Source organism: Photinus pyralis, unplaced genomic scaffold (assembly GCF_008802855.1).
Source record: "Photinus pyralis isolate 1611_PpyrPB1 unplaced genomic scaffold, Ppyr1.3 Ppyr1.4_LG4, whole genome shotgun sequence".
Classification (NCBI taxonomy): domain Eukaryota; kingdom Metazoa; phylum Arthropoda; class Insecta; order Coleoptera; family Lampyridae; genus Photinus; species Photinus pyralis.
Window position 1 is genome coordinate 6936424 of NW_022170511.1, and position 11335 is coordinate 6947758.

Below are 11335 nucleotides of genomic sequence, written 5' to 3' on the forward strand. Positions count from 1 at the left end.
GCCATCAGAATTGCATGAAAAAATGATCAAAGTCCTCGTGTGAGATCGAAGGGACTTCAGCGCATTTTTGTGTGGCAGATCAGTGTTTTATTAGCCAATATTGACTCCACCATCAATAAGATCTTGCCGAAAGCTACCACGTTCACTTTGTCGGTACCATTTTCTCACTTACCGTGCACTCGCAATTCGCGTTTGAAGTTTTGACTCCACCATCAGTAAAATCCTTTGGGGGTTACCATATTCCCTTTGTCGACACCCACTTCTGATCACCCGCAACAATTCGGATTTGAAGTTTCGACTCCACCATCAGTAAGATCTCGTCGGGGGTTACCACATTCCCTTTGTCGATACACAGTTCCGACGTCCCGTTCATTCGTAATTCACATTTTGGTAAATTTCGCTAAAATCCCGGCATAAAATCGTATTCAACTTTTGGGTACTTCACATAGCTCGACCTTCTATTAGTGACACGAGAAAGAGAGACCGCGATTCGCGCTGTAAGAAACTTTTGGGCGCCCAAAGTTGACTACCCCTTGAAGCGCGCCGCACAAAAGGTGGTTTATTTCGCCCCTAGGAAAAAAAACAAAATTCCGCCACGCAGGAGTTGTGCGCGTTGACAAGATCTTCCCGACGACACCAATTTGAAAACAATCGGAGAAAAACTGTAGAAGAAGATAGATAAAAACTGAAAAATCTCCAGGTTAGTATAATACGCTCGGGGATGGCGTCCAGATGTCGTCGACTCCAAATCTTGTAGCCCCATCCCTAACGTTCTTAATTACACGGCCCCGATAGTTACATGTACACTCCTTGTCGTTTTACAAGCGTTTTTCTACGGGCGTGCATTTACTGCCAGCCAGCCAGCCAGCCAGCCAGCCAAAGTGAGATTAAAAGCTACTTTTTACAAAAAAAAATTTTTCCAAAAATGCGCTAAAAATTGATGAAAAAGGTAGACTATAGAGATGCTCACGAGTCTCTCAACGTCTCTCATACTAGTAATCCAGTCTCATTTCGAGTGAAAACAAAACGAGTTCGAGCGAGACTCTCAAAAACGAGTTTCTCGTGGGCATCACTAAACTGAACAAGATTTGCCAATACATATGTATTGTTGTATAAACAACGTTATGTAGACGTAATTTCGGTATAAACGCCAAAAAAATGGACCGGACACCCTCTACATGAGAATATTTTAAATTAAGTGTAAATCTGGGTGATTATTTACGAATAAGCACAAAGTTGGTTTATATATTTTTTATATTAACGAACGACAAAAAGCAAGTGCATGATTTTGAACTTTCTGTCAGTTGGAACGTCCGTCCGTCTCACGAACGGTTACGAAATTTTCAAATCTGTTTTTAGTAAAACTGATTAAATTTTTATTGGCCCAGGAGCTTGTTAATTGTAAAACGTAAAGTTGCCTGTTAAAATGTAGGGACATTTGGTCGTTTGCGATAAGAAGTTTTATTGGACCAAATTTAATTAGCGCACGTGTTTTTTATCGCTGTCTCACAATTGACGCCAACGTGAACGCTAACGCGAACGTGAACGTGAGCATTTAATTAAAACATGAATATTTACTATTTCCATTCACATATAACGCAACGGGAACGTGAAAACGTGAAACAAACGCGACAGTTGGTCAACTTTTATCTTTCCCGTTCCCGTTGGCGTTTTAAACATGCGCGCGCTTGCGATCCAGCCACATAACCTTTAAAGACCAAACTTAACTATTTTTGTACGAAGTATTGCATGATTATCCGTTTGTTGAATTGAATAGAATAGTCTGTGACTACCACAGAACACATTTTAATAAACAAAATATTCCGTGACAAAACTTAACACTCCAGGAGCGTAACGTTAATTGTGAGACTACGAATTTGTTCATGTTCACGTTACCGTTTGCGTTTCCGTTGGCGTTTACGTTTGCGTCAATTGTGAAACAAGCTTTAAGAGATAAGGTGTTTCGAAGACTTGCGCGTTATTTCCGGCGTAAGTGGGGAGCCGCGGCGCGTTCCTTCGAAGCTGGCGTTATCAAATCCGTTATGAATGGCAGTGTTCTTTGAAATTTGTTTAACGAAGGAGTTTATTTGATGGTGGAAGTGGTGTTTTTTTTAAATATTAGAGGTACGAAGCTGCTGCTAGCTGTTAGTTTTCGCGAAGTTAAAAAGAGCGTGTAAATTTGTTTACGCTAAATCTCGTGCAATCGGCTCTAGTTGTTTTGTTGAAGGTACTGTTGGTTAGTTTCGAAATAAAGTGTGCAGAAGAAGTTAGGCAATCTTATTAAGAGATTTAAGTTATCATCAAGTGAAATAGTAGTAGTTTTTTAATGTTTAATTATTGTCCGAGGGCGTGCGGGGTATTGTGCCTAAACAAACTTTGTAAGCTTTTCTTTCTTGCAAGGATTTTATTTTAATTCTTTCATGTGGATCGGAATACTCTTTGTCATTGTCACTCAATTAATAATAATAATAATAATAATAATAATGTCTTTTATTAGTTACATCTTGCAACAAAATGTATAATAGATTAAAATAAAAAAATTATATTTTCGTGTAACTAAATTGGGCGAAGTTCAGATGACAGTGGTGAAGCCCACTGCCTCTGCTCTTCCAGAATTAATTGTGTGTTTATTCGAATGCATTATCCGATCCAGATGGAATCTTCAATGGCAAATTTTTATATTCGCACCCAAGATTTATTTCAGGTGTTATCAAAAATTGTATAAAAAATTGTAATGTAATATAGATTTGAGATATCAGGAGCAGTTACTTCTAGCACCTTATCTAATTTGAATAATTCAAAAGCGATAAAAAAAATTAAGCATATACCTAACAAATTTCTAAGAGGTAAAACAAACGCTGAAATACATATTCAAATAAAACAAACCAAATCTGTACTTATTTCGTACATAATCCTCCACATTTACTTAATAAATTGAAATATTTATATACAGGATGTCCAGTCATTATTTGTTTGTGTGTTTAGACCGAAATAACGTACACCTGTCGTTATATCTTTAAGGGACTTCCTTTAGGCACTCCTCCTTGAAGCTTTACTACAAAGTTTTACCAGAAACTTCAGAATTTTCTTTTTCGGTAGGATTTTAAAAATCGTCCTTAAAAATCCTCTATGGGATTTAAGAAGTATTAAGAAGTATCGGTAATTCCTTTGGAGCCTAGAAACTGTATCAGAAAACAAATTAATAATCTTCTTTAAATATTCCGTAAGCTTTGACAAATTTTTCAGAAATTGTCTTATTGGAAGTTAGTTACCAGAAACTAATAACATTTCTGAAAGTCTCTAACAATATTTTCGATGTCAATAGATATTATTCATGGTTAACTTCTTTTTGAGTTATTGCATGAAATTTGGCGATTTCGTTTTTATTTTTTTCTGATGCTATTTAAACAGAACAAAAAGATAAAAATCAATTTCGCATTGTCACTTTTTGCGCTCTATAAGACACCGTCTTTCGTTTCTGAAAAATCATCAACTTTATTTTTTTATATGGACCGTAAAAAAAGTACATACTGTATTGCATGTTTTATTACGAATACAACGATATACGGCACTAAAAAAAACAAATGTTGGAAACTATTAATGGTTTCAACATTATGGTGTACCCGCACACAAAGCCCTAATCGCACAAGAATCGGACAAATTTTCTGGAAAGTGGAAACGTTATAGTGAAAATCTCAACGCAACGTTGTCTTGCCTTTATCTTATTGTATCTGTTCAATGAACATGAATGAAATAGGCAAATTTCGGTTTTTCTGTCATATCTTCCGAAGAAATAGGAATTTTCTGGTTTTCTAAAGCATAAGTTAATAACTTTTAAATTGCACATCTTTTCTCTGATTGAATTTATCGTTATTTTCGCCCGGAATCGAAAAAGCACAAATGGAATATAAGTTTGTGCCCACTCGCTTTTTGAGACCGATCGTATTCGTAGGCAAAAATGTGATACGATACGCACACATTCGTTTAAAAATCTAACAAAAACTAGCAGTATGCAGGTGGCATACGTAATTTAATATAAAAACTATGACACCGCGAACCCGCCCTAAAGGTCTGAGGTCGCAGTAAAAACGCGGAATGCAAGGGGTTCATCGGGGTGTGTCTGGCAGACTCGAACCTGACCCTGACTGTGAGACAAGTGCTTGAAAGGGTAAAATCTGTGTCGGCGCTCTTAAAAAAAACTAAGAGGGTGGCAGGAGATTCGCCGGTTTATACCCTTTCCCAGGCTCATTTAACGAACAGTTTCAAGGCCACGCAACAAGCAACCCTTTCTTTGCCTGCATCTCCGATCAGATAAAAAACTAAGTTTATCGCGAGTCATTTGTGAACCCTTAAAATTCATATCAACCCCGAACCACATAAATATGGGCTTGAATGCGCACAGGTGTAGAGTTTGTATTAAGTCTGTGGAACAAGAACATTTTTTTTATAAAAGACGCGAATAAAGCGGAAAGATTTAACTAAGGCGAGCTGCATAATAGTAGGTAGACGGCGGGGGTGGACCGAAGAGCGCATATAAAATTCTTTCTCACCCATTGAAAACTATTTAAGGGATGCTTATCTTAAGTGCAAAAGTCAACTCGGCAGCCGAATCTAACGGTACCGGCGAGAATCTGCGGTCCAGCCGCATAATCGGTCCTTTGTTGAGCAGGTTGGCTGGCAGATTTTGGACCCCCGTGGGAATATTATAAACGTCGTATTTGTGAAACTCATTAATCACGCCCCAGAACGAGATATTTATGTGTAAATGTCAAAAAATTTTAAACATAACTGTTATTTTCAAATTGGAGGAGTATATTAGCTAGACGGGATTCCTTTTTTAATAGAAGGGTCGAAACTGTAACGATCCCATTATTTACAAAATATCCTGTCATGTTAAAATTGAATTACACAGATTTTTAATTCGAAGGGGTCTCCTTTCGGATCTCTTTCAACCTTTTTGGCACTTTGCAACGAACTTGGTACTAACTGGGTCAAGTAATTGGAATAAAGCAGGGAATAAAGTGACGTATAAATAACATTGCTTTTCAGCAGACATCCTTATTCTTAGAGGTCAAAGTCTACTAATAAGCCAAAAAAGTTCAATTTCTCAGGATGGTCATAATACCCATAATATACGCAACACGTATGAGATGCCATGAAGTTCTAACGTCTTCTAAGCAGTAAATCTACAAAATCTCTATGATCAACTGCAATTTTACTGCCTACTGGACACACTAAAAACGATTAAACAACGTGGCACTCTGCCTTTTTTTAATCTACTGAGGAAATACAGTCCATATCCTGGTAAATTGAACAGGGTATAATTATGAACACTTTTTTCTTGAAATAAGTGGATGTGAATTTCAGGAATGGTGAAAGATTGACATAGAGCAATAAAAATTGCAATTGCATGCAAGTTGTAAAATTGCGAAAGGCATGCGCAGTTCAAAGCCAGCTGATTAATTGCTGCAAGAGATTTGCATGTAATTGTTATAGCACCGGTACTATTTTTCTTGCAGCCGTCGCTGCACCAGGTTTTTGATTGCTAATATGCTGTAATTGAGCAGGAATTTTGATTGAATTTAATGACTTTAACACATTATTGTTTACCCCCTGATGTCTACAATAACCAAAGCTTTTAGCACAACTTAGGCCATGTCTACCATATTCATCAACCAGTCCACATTTACGTTTTTCACACAGTTTCACGGGCAGCCTTAATCTCCTGAAGGTGTTATTTCGAAATATCGGTTCAAGATATCATTTGCATGACGACGATCGTCAATAACAGCTTAGTACTTTTGGAAGCTGATCTAGAAAACAAAGTTTTTCGCTTTTTCATGGAGTAGTACTTGCGCGCGATACACAGGAGATTGAAGGTTAGGATAAAATATTAGTGAGGTTAGGTTAGAGTGTTAGTTAGGTTAGGTCAGAAAACTTGTATCAGGTTTGAAGGTTAGGATAAAATAGTTTTTTTAATTTTATCCTAACCTTCAATCTCCTCGCACATTATATTCTCCTGATACAAGATTTCTGATCCAACCTAACTAGCACTTAACCTAACCTCACTAATATTTTATCCTAACCTTCAATCTCCTCGCACATTATATTCTCCTGATACAAGATTTCCTACCTAACCTAACTATCATTTTAACCTAACCTCACTAAAACTTTAACCTAACTTTCAATCACTCCTCGTACATTATCATTCTCCCGATACAAGATTTTTCACCAAACCTAACTACCACTTTAACCTAACCTAAACTAAAACCTAACCTTCAATCACCTCCTCGGACATTATATTCTCCTGATACAAGTTTTGTAAAAGTTTAGGACGAAGCAAGGCGTTGAAATATTTCCGTGAGAGCTGGGTTTACATCGGATCGTGAGCACAGTGCCGTTTAAAAAGGTGTTGGACGTACACGGTACGGCCTCGGTGAACCATTTATGGAGCCCCTCATTGACCACTATACTTTGAAATTACTTCGGCGGTATTAAACAGGCCCAAGCTACAGAATGCTCAGGAGAAGAGAACAGAGTGTGTGAGGGACGGTCTTCTTTTAGGCGCTTTCTAAAGCCTTTCTGGCCACGCCTTAATGTCTAATGTTTAACGGGACATTTATGATTTACGTAACGCGTCTAAAATCGTTGTTAATTGTCCAATGCTACGTACACGCTATGAGTAACCAAAATAGAATCGAGCCATTCCCCATGTATTACAACACATACATCAGACAAAACTAAGAGATATTAAATGTGCCTCGCCGGTCGACAGGATTACCCACGCCCTGTGGGGTGCCTGTAGACGTGGGCTATAGTTATTGGGGTTCGGAACGATTTAAAATGTTAGCGTTTGGTTCACCAAGGCCCGTATAAACTTGAATAACTCGATCTCCTCTAAACAAGCACACTTCCCTCTTGATTACTCACAGCCCAAATAAACACATATAACGAAATGCATTGAAATAATCGAGAGTGACTAAAAAGCAGAATACACAAATATCAGAACACATGCAAATATGTACACCACGGACACAGCCCTACCGACGACACATTCAGAGCTTAATTGACTAAAGCAAATACCTCACCTGATGTAAAAAGCAAAACAAAAGATCAGCCGTACTTTACACTTAAGCCGGTTTCAAGAAAAGACCATGAACACATTCTCTACGTTCCCCTAACTTCCCCAACTTCCCCAAGCGACGCTGTAACTTGATCTCTTAACACCCCTAAAAACTACCCGAAAACCGCCCATTCCCTGCATTTCACGCATTTCTAGGAAAAAACTGGACTGCAGGTGTTTGAAATGGTAAACACATGTGGTCTTCCGAGAAATTCCATCCGTCTCATCTTCGCTTTCTTTCCCTTTTTTGCAATCCCACCAGATTTCGGTTGGTAGCTTTCGTTACTAACATGTTATATATTATGTTATAGTGCTTTGTATTGACAATCATATTCACAGGATGTTGCTAAGGTTGGGGTATCTCAAAACCGCCTGTAAAATTAAATAACTTATTCAACTGACAAAGAGGATTTCTTATAATGCTCATCAAAGAAGAGGGATTACAATCCATCGCGAAAATGCTCCCACGCATGCAGTATACATTGTACCGTGTATCAAATACAAGTAGGTACGTAGCTAGCACTGGGCGACTATAGGTTTGAAGAATCGATAATCGATTATTAAAAATAATTAAAATAATTAAAAATAATCGAGTATTAAAAATAATCGAATATTAAAAATAATCGATTAAAAATAATCGATTATTCTGATTCATTCAGTAATCAAATGATCGATTAATCCAATAACCGATTAATCAAATAATCGATTAATCAAAAATCGATTACCCAAGTAATCGATTAATCAATTTATTTAAAAGATTAGTCAAACCCGATTATCCATTACCGTTTGATTAAAATCGATTTTTTTTCCCAACGTTATTTTTTACTGTTACCTCTTACAGCTTACCGTAACGGAACTCTGAATCGGTCTTTATAGACCGGGACCGGGGGGCTTAGGTCCAAAACTGAAATCAAAGTGTTACTTTTAAGTAAAACTATGAAAATTAGCACATATTCTCTTTGACTTTGCTATTTCCTGGCCCATTTTTTACCCTACAACGCTCCATGGTTGTGAAAGCCCGATTACAATATTTTTGATCGACTACTGAGGCCGAAGCAAGCCTATATGAGTATTGGTTGCCTACCTATTCAGGTGCTAACTAGGCGATTTCTACATTTGTTTGATTTTTCAGTGTTTTAGCTCCAAACTTGCATAATTAGGTACAAACAGTATCAGTGGTATAATCTGAGACCTTTCTGTGCGGGTTGCTGACCCCAAAAACAAAAACGCGTATCGGAAAACCGATCTGCTAATATTTCTGGCCATCGAATTTTGCCTTAATTTTCCTCTTAAAGAAACAGTAGAAGTTTGGAACTACTGTAAGGGTATTTAGATCATTGGGACAGCAAACTAATTGAGCCAAAAACAATAATAATATTTTAAAATGTTATAAAAATAATCCAAATTTATTTGAAACAGGTTTAACATTTTTCGTTAGCGAGAAATTGTAAGCCAATTAGTAGTAGTATCCGTAACCCATTCCAAAATACGGCATCCTCAATCCATAATCGTATCCCCAATATTGGGGTTTTGGTCTTGGCATCGGGTTGGGATTTGGCGAGGGATTAGCAAAAGCCAAGGCGAAGAGCGCAAATACAACGGTAATCTAAAATAAACATTATCGGGCTTACTCTTTGAGTAATTGTAGATTCTTACCAAGAAGACGGCTTGCATTTTGAGATTCGTTCTTGTAGCAGGCTATAGAAGAAGCACATGATGGAAGGCGTTAAGTTTACTTTATATACAGCCAAGACGGTGATTAATTGTTCATTACCAACTATCTACTTCTGATAGAACCAATTCCATTTTAATTAAAAGGCGATTAAAAATCGATCATTTAAACGCCACAACTATTTTGCCGATCGAGTTATGGAAAACGGCACAATTATTATTGGCCTAGTCTTGCATTATTTTAAAAATATTGGTGGGCATATTCGTTTGCTATTATTAACAGAAGCGACCATTAGAAAATGAAACATGTTTAAGTTTCCACTGATTGACTGATTAGTGTATCGCAAACATCTCGTTTCGTTTATAAATACAGATATTAATTGCAGAATATGCATTACTCCATATTTTAATGATATATACATGAAAGTGTGCTCGCTCTGTACCTATAATTTTTTTATTTGAGCAAAATAGCAATATCGATATCGATAGAATTCCCCAATAGAAAAATTAACTCCATTAAAGAAGAACACCCAAGTATTACACGTGATTGATCCATTTTGTGGTCGGCTAAATTACAAATAATACGTGGTGCTGGTTTACTTCCTCAATCTAGAAAGAGTATTAATTTTTTTACATTTGCATTACCCGCTTCACTTTGGCCAAGGGCACCATAAAAATTCGGAAAGTTAAAAGGGTTGCAACTTTTATTTGTAAGCAATTTAACTTTTTAAACCTTTCGAAGGATTCCGGAATGCAAACCCTTTTTTATAGCAAGCAACCTGTTATAATGTTAAGTAAGGCAATTTATTTCGGTCTCCTCTACCAATACCGTTATAAAAGAAACTCTGCAATTTTATACAGATACTGTATAGGTACCCTCATCTAACCGCAACCTTTTTCAACCCTTGCATTTTATAACCCAAATATCTTTTTACACGTGCAATTTACTGGCGTTTTAAGAATCGCAACTCTTTCCCGATTTTTACCCTTTCAATGGCAAAAAGAAAGTGTATTGGTGTTATAAAAAAATCCGACAGGACGGGGATTATAAACATTTTCCTTTTAAAGGTTTCAAATGTCAATACAAAAAATGTCCTTATTCTCTCATATGTACGACTTACGTATACCAGCAAAGTGGTCTCAATTTACTTTCTGTAAGTGCGTACAGCGGTATATCTATATAAGTAAAAATAAGTATAAAGTTTCGCTGCTAAAACTAAAATTACAGTACGTATGGAAATTGATGTATGAAATCGATACGACACTAGCATGTCACATTAGTCATTAATGTGTAATTAGGCTTCTCTTTGTTCAGCAATTGTCGCAAATCGACGGTAATGTCCTATTTTTATAGGACAAAGACATCACTAGTAAATAGCGCAAATGTATTTACATACAAAATCATTCTAGCGCTTTTTTTGTTACAATAGAGTTTAATTTTTACAATGTTTTCAACATGTGTTTCATCTCATTTGCTGGATATCTTTTAAAACTTTGTGGATTACTTGGGAGATGATTTCTTTTCTAATTTCGCGCGTTCTTCAGCTGCAATCGTACTGATAACTTCAACACATGTGACGTGAATCGTGATGTTAATTGGACTCCCATAGATAATACGAGGGCTATCCAGAAAGTAGCAGGCGTTTTGAAATAAAAAAGTATAAGAAACAACTTTTAGTATTAGGGTACCACTACTCCAATCTATTTCCAAGTCCTGCAACTGTGGGTCGGTCTTTCCCAGCTCATATCTGGTAAAAAATATCAAAAAACTTTTGTAAAAATGTCAACCATAAATGGTTGCGCATCTACATAAATTATTTTTGAATGTACAAGGTGTCCCATTTTTACGGTGTTAATAGACAACTGATTTTTTTAAAATCAATGTTACCAAATAATTATTAATTTTTTTCCGAATTTTCAAAAGGGCTATTGGTTTCCTCAGTATTTAAAAAAAACTGCATTTGTTTACAAATTCAGTTGAGAATAGTACCTTGATATAAACCATCAGCTGTTTGGATTTAATGGCATTTGTAAATAAGAAAACTGAAATTAAAATTGTGTTGATGGCTATTTACCAACTCATTTATTAAAGAATAAAGCCATTTTCATATCTTCAACGAGTGCATTTTGGCGCATGTGTTTTACTCGTATCCTAAGAAATGAAATAAGGCACTTAGAATGCAGCACATTGTTACGTCATGTGGAAACCGCGCATGATAATATTTTCCTGCTTAGCCTTTTTTGGGGTAAACTGTCTCCACAATACCTCTGTGATTAGTATACATGTAATTATGTAAAAATGTTAATAGTAGTATATTATAAAAGAAATTTTTTGTATAATGCTTATTGGCTAATTAAATATAATGGGGAATAAATTTGCATAAAAATGTAATTGTTTTTTATGAATATGCAAATGAATAGCCCTAAAGATTATATTGTGTAATGATTTTTTATTTACACAAACTGCAGCACACAAATATTTATGAATCATAAGAAAGTGTATCTTTGAAATTCCGAAGTGAATCACGGAGGATTGGTATG

General features: G+C 36.3%; 1 long non-coding RNA gene across 1 annotated transcript; it reads right to left on the reverse strand.

The window, feature by feature from the left end:
- Positions 1 to 8481: 8481 nt before the first annotated feature.
- Positions 8482 to 8842, reverse strand: LOC116167669. Its single transcript, XR_004144600.1, has 2 exons — positions 8780 to 8842; positions 8482 to 8729 (listed from the first exon to the last, which is right to left on the reverse strand). It is a non-coding gene; the product is annotated as an uncharacterized LOC116167669 (long non-coding RNA).
- Positions 8843 to 11335: the final 2493 nt, after the last annotated feature.